General features: G+C 40.0%; 1 long non-coding RNA gene and 1 other non-coding gene across 2 annotated transcripts; one reads left to right on the top strand and one right to left on the bottom strand.

Moving 5' to 3' along the window:
• Positions 1-1,859: 1,859 nt before the first annotated feature.
• trnag-gcc (transfer RNA glycine (anticodon GCC)) lies at positions 1,860-1,930 on the top strand. Its single transcript has one exon. It is a non-coding gene; the product is annotated as a tRNA-Gly (tRNA).
• Positions 1,931-4,797: 2,867 nt separating this feature from the next.
• LOC124627624 (uncharacterized) lies at positions 4,798-8,394 on the bottom strand. The gene is made up of 4 exons (XR_008394767.1): positions 7,962-8,394; positions 7,532-7,692; positions 7,311-7,430; positions 4,798-7,110 (listed from the first exon to the last, which is right to left on the bottom strand). It is a non-coding gene; the product is annotated as an uncharacterized LOC124627624 (long non-coding RNA).
• Positions 8,395-8,413: the final 19 nt, after the last annotated feature.

The following is an 8,413-nucleotide window of genomic DNA, read 5'->3' as shown; positions in this document are numbered from 1 at the left end:
TAAAATGACAACTTCTCCTCAAGAGTTTTCAGATGTTTACCTATTACCTCGCACATTGCAGCAGGGTCATCTTGCCGTTCCTCTGTGAGTGGGAACATCTCAAGGTTGGCACTTTGCACATGTTGTTGCCAGAGGTGCACCTTTAAATGGAATCCATTTATTTTATCCATGCTTGTAAGCAGGTTCTCATTTCGGCCTTGCATCCGTGTGTTCGGTTCATTCAGATGATGAAATATATCTGCCAGGTATGCCAGCTTTGCACACCACTCATCACTTGCAAACAGATTTGAGTAATCAGACCTCTCGTTTGTCAGAAACACTTTAAGTTCCTCCCGCAGCTCATACACACGGGCCAGCAACTTGTCATGCTACAACCATCGGACCTCCGTATGGAGCAATAAGGCTTTATGCTTCGCTCACATTTCCTCACACAAAGATGCAAATATACGACTTTTCAAAGGTCGTGTCTTTACAAAGTTCCCTATGTGCACAACATCATCCACCACAGGAACTAGTTCTGCTGGTAAAGTCTTTGCAACGAAGGCCTCACGGTGCAGAAAACAGTGTGTAACAATAAGATCTGGGTTTCTTTCCTTCACTCTGCTAACGAAGCCTTAGGTGTGCCCGACCATGGCTGCAGCTCCATCAGTGCAAACACTTGTGCAATTTTCCCACGTAAGTCCTCCCTGGTCAAGATATTCTGATGTGACCCAAAAAATTTCCTCTCCTGTTGTTTTTTCTGGCAGTGCCTTACAAAATAGAACGTTTTCTCTAATGGCATCTCCATCCACAAAACGCACATTGGCCAAGAGCTGAGAATTTCCTACTGATACGTATCTTTTCCAAAACATGGCTTTCGATGTCTTGAAACATGTCATCAGTACGTCTGGCGATTGTGTTATCTGAGAGCGGGAGTTTAGATATGTCCTCTGTCCTCGTTGACAGTGTCTTTGCAGGCAGGTAGTATTAACGTCTCTGCCACAGTGTGGGACTTTTTTCATTTAGCTACAAGTTCAGCAAGTAGCTTTGAGGGCTTTCTAATTTACCTTTGTGGTTTTTCTCATTAATGTTGCCTGTTTCGGTGTTTTCACGCAGGCAAACAAAATAGTCCATCGGCTTGTTTTGAAGCGACGGGTGTTTCGCTTGGAGATAGCGTTTAAGCTTGCTTGGCACCATGGCGCTATTGGACAGCTTCTCGCCATACACCAAGCATAATGGAGTCGGGGTCATCTGATCGCTGGAGAAAGTAAATCCTAACGAAAGATAACTTTCGCTGTATTGCCTCGAGCTCACTGTCTTTGCTTTCTTTTTACCACCACTCATACTAGGCCCTTCACCTGGGTCACAGTCTTGTCCAGGGCCCAGTTCGGAGTTTGCATGTTTCCTTTTTAAAAACTTCTCCATCAGTGCCACCACGACCTGTCGCATGCGTCACTAATTCTCTTGTCTCTAAGAAGGTAGGAGGCAATTACCTACTGCCACCTAGACGAATATTACATTACTCTGCCAGTCACTATATTACAGCACAGACACTCAACCATGGCTTATTATTTGCAGATAATAATGAATAAATTTTAATAAATAAGAATTTTAAGACTAAGTGAAATTGGACAATTTCTCAAGGCACGCCTGACGATCTCTCACGACACACTAGTGTGCCACGGCACAGTGGTTGAAAAACACTGCTCTACGGTATGTAGACTGTATTACATGTGTGTTGAGCAGAGAGGAGATATTATAATATTATACAGTATCTGGAAATATAGTGTGTGACTGCTGCTGAAATAAGGAAGAGACTTAGGATTCTCCTTTTCAAATCTGAAACCAAATTGCTGAACAGCACAATACTTACCTGAACAGCATTGGTGGTTCAGTGGTAGAATTCTCGCCTGCCACGCGGGAGGCCCGGGTTCAATTCCTGGCCAATGCAGAAGTGAGTTTTGAAAGTTAAGCCTTCACCAAAAGAACATTACAAGCCTTATCATTTCTGCCCAAACTAGACGAACTCCATAGGGAGGGTAACCATGCTCATGAATTTCCTTCATTTGAACACAATCTGTCTGACTGTGGATTGGTGGAGTCCAAACACTTTAGAGATGTTTTTTTTTTTTTTTGAACTTTTCCAGACTGATGAGCATCAACAACTCTTTTTCTGAGATCCTCACAAATTTCCTTTTTTCATACCATGATACACTTCCACAAACATGTGTTGAGAAGATCAGACTTTGATAGATCCCTGTTCTTCAAATAAGACAGGGTGCTCACTCACACCTGATTGTCATCCCGTTGATTGAAAACACCTGACCCTAATTTCCCCTTCAGACTAACTGCTCATGCAGACGCCAACAATGTCTGCACCATGCACGCTTCCTTTACAGAATGCGCTTAAGCAAGGTCTTTACGAGAAAAATGGGGTCCAAACCCACATGGGCTGTGCACAGCGGATTGGCAGTTCATCACCTTAACCTCTTGCTGACATAGCTCACGCATTTGAAATTACATCCCGGTGTGTGGAGCAAAAAAGAGGTTTCGGTGCAGGTTCTTTGCCACTGTCGTCTGCACTGCGGAATGCGTTCTGCGTTGACGGACTTCCAGAGACGCCAGAGCCTTACAGCAGCTGTGGCCAAAAAAGCATTGAAATACAGTTCACAGTTGCAAAACACGTAGCCACAGTGCTAGCTTTTCACATTTCTCCACCCTCTCTAGTGCTAGCTCAGGGACCTGTACAAAGCTTCCCATTTGTAGGCCTTGTAGGTGTGAGACAGACTGCACAAAGCCAGATATTGCTGGAAAGAGGAGGCAAAGTAACAAATTTGTGATGAGGATGGGATTCGAACCCACGCATGCAGAGCACAACGGATTAGCAGTCCATCACCTTAACCTCTCGGCCACCTCGTCCAAGGCCCGCTGCTTCTAGACTAGATGACTGCTTCTCAAATAGATTTTATTCAAGTCTTGAGGTATGAGCTGTGCCGTCATATAAACTGAAGGGTGACGATGCGGCGAGACGGCCCAAAGGTCTCACAGAACGGGACAACTCCATAGTTGAGCCGTCGCAATGCAATCCAATCCTTGGTCGGCTAGGTACCGACTACCTATGGACTGCCCATCTCAGCGAGTTAAATTTCTTTGGAAAATGTAACTTTTACCCGTGACCCTGAGAAGGATTACGCGGTATAGACGATGGATGGATGGAAATGTAACTTTTATCCTTACCTGGATATACACAACGACTGTGGAAAAGGGGGGCATGAATTGGGATGTTTGTGAGGCAGCATGCTGTGGCCAAAAAGCGTTGAAATACAGCTCATGGTTGCGAAACACGTAGCCACAGTGCTGGCTTTTCACATTTCTCCATCTCTCTCAAGGATATTCAGCTGGCCTGCCGTATTCGCGGAGAATGCACTTAAACAACAACTCCGTCTAATATACACACAGACTCTTTTAAGAGTCATTTCATCGTCTCAGAAAACAGCTAATTTTATTTCTTGGGCTGTTTGAATATTTAGATAAGAGAAGGGGACACACACACATACATTATGCTTTATATTTCTATCAAAATATAGAAATGTTTATTATTCGTTATTAATGAGTGAACTTTATGTAATATACATAGCAGTATATTTATCATAATAATGTTATTTGTTTTTTATAGATGATGATGAACAGTGCAGAAGAGCCGTGTATTGTCCTTATGTGAAAACTAGACAATGCACAGTAATAACGCCGATGAGCTGTGTCTGTGTACAGTAGCCCAAATCTGCCTTCTGTTCCAGGCGGCGTTGTGTCTTGTGCTGGATGAAGCTTTGACTGCCCTCGTGTGTCCAGTTTAAATATTAGAACGTGGTATGGAGAGAAAAGGATATATATATATATATATCTGTGTGTGTAAATGATGTAAAAGGCTTTCTATCAACATTATAAAAAGGTTAGTTATTAATTTTGTATTTTTAGTATAAATATAGTGCTATGAATATTACATAGTTTGTTTTTATAGAAGAGCCGTTAATTGTGATTATGTCCGATGCACAGTAATGAGCTGTGCCTGTAAAATAGCCCAAACCTACCTTCTGTTCCAGGCGGCGTTGTGTCTTGTGCTGGATGGAGCTTGACTGCCCTCGTGTGTCCAACCTTGGGAACGGCAATTTCCCAGCAGCGGTATTCTGTCATAAGAGTACATTTGTAGTTAGGCCCGAGTAGGGTAAGAAATATTACATGGTTTATATTACTGTGTCCCCTTTTTAACGCATTCATGATCATTATTGTATACATTACAAAGATAAAGGTAATGTTCTTCCCTATTTGTGGATATTCTCGAAGTGAAATAGATGAGGCCACCTAGGGAACACTAAGTTATCTAGGAGCAGTGTTGAGAATGACATGTCTAATAACATTAGAAATACATTAATAATGTTATTATAATAGAAATCAAGCTGTGCACTTTAACATTATAAAATATACATACACAGCAAAATCAACAGAAACAAATCCACTCTATTGGAGTTTCATTTCAACACTTTTAAAGTGTCCGGAGGGGTCCACACTCCACAGTGTCATTTTAACACTTTAATAGAGTTCACATCAACTCTTTGTATAGTTGAAATTGAACACTACTCAAGTGTTAGTTTCTCAACACCAGTGTGTAGTGTTAGAAATTAATTCTCATATGAGTAATTCATTAAATCTCATAGTGTTAATTGCGTACTATTAAATGAGTTGCCTCTAACACTATAAAGTGTTAATATGCTACTGCACAATTAAAATAACATTCAAATGATTACATATCTAAAAGGCAAATAAAGAAAAAAAAAACAGTTGGTTGCTTTATAATAGTTTTCTTTTTTTCAAGGGCGTTAACATTACTGACCCCTCAGGTCAAGGCTTTCTAAATATAACAATTGGGCACTATGTACTCTCTTTGATTATTCTCATTAGAGCACTGCTGATCAAATGGCCTAAAGTGTGTCAGTTCGTTCACAGAGATGACAGAAAACTCATCCATTTGGTTATCTTCTATACAGTATGCATTGAAGTGGTCATCATAGTACATCGTTTTTACATTGCAGGAAATAATGAAAGCACTCTCTTCATATATTATTATCTCACAGATCTTTTTGAACACAGGGAGATCATAGGTACATCCAGTGCATATGAACACACCAACCTGATACTCAGTACCATAATGTCTGACCCACTTTGTACTTGTAACACTCAAACAGGCTTCTAAATATAATGTCTGACTGAGTTCTTCCCCACCTTGCAAGTTACAGATGGTTTTTGATGTAGGACCAAATTCAAACCTTCTAAAACAATCATTTTCACAGTTAAATGCCAATTGACGTTGATGTTGCTTTACTAATGATTTAATGAGATTCTTGAAATTTTTGCCACATCTTTTGAAAATATGGTGCTTAGCTTCAAATCGCATTCACCACATATGGATAAGAGGGCCATTTTTTTTAATGCATCTCAGATAGTGCATCATCAAGTGGTGCTTGGGAATCGACGTCTTGTCAGGAATCAATTCTTTGAATAGAGTATGGTGATCACAGATCAGATGTTTTAAGTAACATATCATCCCATCAGTTATGGTGTAGGAAAACACTATATTGACAATCTGCATCAAAAGTAGGAGAAAGTTCCAGTGATTGTTATTCCTTTCAATGACCACCAAATATCAATGGAGTGTTGTGCAGAAGACACCATGACTGTATGGCATTCAAACCCAGGTGTTTGCCCATATCATCAATTTTTAACCGACTTGGTTTGTTTTTACGGTCTGTGTAACCATAATTAAAGCTGTTTAACAAGGTACTCAAAAATCAGTTTAAGTTCATACTGTACCACATCCTCTAGCAGATCATGCATGATGTCAACAGCATAGTTTTCAGTACAATGGAAATACTCTAAAGAATTGAGCGCACATGACTTTTTGACACCATATATTGACCGCAGTTCAGGATTTTCATTTAGTGCCTTACAATGTTCAGTATGAACCTCTTTGGAACGAAAAATTAACCCAGGATGATCTTCAGTAAATATAGATTGAACTCCTTCCTTACTAATTAAACAAAGCCTACAGAAATTAGTTGCACTGTAAGATTCCCAGCAAGCCATTTAAAGCCAAATTATCTCCTGTTACTTGAATTACTGAGCCGGTTGTTCAAAACAAGGAAGCTGTATGCCTTCGGTTTCTTAGATTTTCAGGTCATCAATAAGGGGCTTTAGTATCACATCAAAACCGTATGTCTTAAGATCTTCCATGTAGAATCAAGCTGCAAGATGTACATTAATCAGTACAGAGTTACACTTGGGTGGAATATTTTTTTTTTGAGTAAAATAGATTCAACCAAGTTTGTGGATCCCCCTCTTGGAACCTAGATGGTTAGCAGTTTCAAAATCGTTGTGATAGAGTAGAATCTGAAAAGCGTGCTTTTGCTGTGAGAACAGTGCATGGTTTTGGAAACACGACCCATCATTAATGTCTTTGTAAACTCCAACTTTGTAAACTTGGGCGATCATTTGAACATTCCGCCTCATATTCTCCCTGAGTGGAAAGATCCTGATTAGTATCAATCTCCTGATCCATAGTGTGACTATGTACCTTGCTGGGGTGTTTTCGGAAGCCACTATAAGTACAAAATGATAACAGGTGACCTGGCTCTCCACATTTTAAATGTAACTTTTTGCTAGGATATAAACCATGTTGAAATTTTAAATGTTGACGAAGAACCAAACAAGTTCTGAGGTGTGCTTTACATTCAAAACATGTGAACATCTTCAAGGCAGTTAATCTCGCTGCAGCAATCATGCTCGAAGTTCTTTAACACGCAGGCTCTCCATTGCTCTTCCGACATCGATGTTATATATAGTGGTTTGGATAAATGTGTAGAAATCACAAAGAGCTTCACCATATGAGAAACTGAAGACATAGTGAGCTTTGAACAGTTCATCAAAAGCTGCCACTGATGTGTACGCCTTACATGGGATCGCCTTTTGGTCGATAATAATGTAGAACTTTGGGATATCCTTCTTTCGCTCACCGATGCAGAGGAGAAATGGTTGTCTTGTGTCAGCACTCTCAATGAAGGTATTCACACTGGCTCCTTCCTGAAGGTCAGCAAAGGGACATAAAATAAATATGAAAATAAAACTCTTTGCATGTTTTTTACATTATCACTAGCACCGTCACATCTTGTTTGCAGGTGGAGTAAGCAAAATGAGATGCAGGTCTCAGAATCCCAAAATAACCTACACCTCAAGAGCTCCTAAAATTAAGATCTGATGTTTAAATATTAACTTTTGCATACCTTAAGATAGCTCACAAGATGGCTGGTTGCTTGAGCTGAACTGATCTTGGATGTTTTTTTTCCTGGCCTCTTGAGGTTGGAGGGAGCAGATGCAGCTGCAAAAGGATTGAGGACATATCGCTGTCCCATCGTAAAGACATCACAAAATAATTAAATGATCTCTTTTTGATAATTTTTTTAAAGACTGGAACATTTTTAAAATACAAAACAGTTATACTGACCATTTTAGTCCTCAGATTCAGGTTCAGTTCCTGAAAGCAGCTCGCCCATATTCTTAAGAGTTTTGCAGTCTGCAAATGTTTGGCTTGAAGAATGTTGACCACTTTGCCAGGAAATTCTGAGACACTTCGTGACCAAACATCATGGAGAAATCGTGGTCGATCTTTAAACAAGGTTTATACAGGTTTAAACATAACGGACATAAATGGATAAAAGGTCAAATACTAAAAATTAAGATCTGCTGTGTTATTTATGCATACATTTGGGATATAAAAGATTAGAACGTTGAATTTCTCAGTTTGGACCGGCCTGTTGTTGTTATGGTGATCACTGAACAACTCCTTTCTCTACTGTACCAGTGAACTCCTTTAATAACTACAGAGAAGGTCATTTCCTTTTCAAAACTACTTCCAAAGCTAAATATTTTCTTACCAATCCAGATACAACAAGGAAACAAGTGAACAAATCCAGGACAGAAGATGATGCATCCTCACCGACCATCTTCTGTCAATACTGGAAAGTCACTCATCTTCTCATCAGTGAAATATCGTATTGTAGATATCGCCTCCCTGCACTCCTCACCAAATCGCTGTTGACAAGTTAACAGAGATTCTTGTCTGTTTTTTGGACCGTCCTGAAGAACAGTCTTGGAATGACACCGGGAGCTAGCACAGGTGTTATGTTGAACTGTCTTGATCCTCCATGCAATGAAGCCAGTATTACCCTAAAGGATCATAGTAGTGTTCCTGTTTAAGAAAAGACCCAAACAGAGGCATCTTGTTCTTGGCTTCAAGAATGAATTACTCAACACAATAAGTTCACACAATGACTATATAAAATTACAAAAACAGGTGGAAAATACAAAGCTGAGCAACCTATAAACA

Source organism: Ictalurus punctatus, unplaced genomic scaffold, assembly GCF_001660625.3.
Source record: "Ictalurus punctatus breed USDA103 unplaced genomic scaffold, Coco_2.0 Super-Scaffold_100056, whole genome shotgun sequence".
Classification (NCBI taxonomy): Eukaryota; Metazoa; Chordata; class Actinopteri; order Siluriformes; family Ictaluridae; genus Ictalurus; species Ictalurus punctatus.
This window is presented reverse-complemented; position numbering and strand designations above follow the sequence as displayed.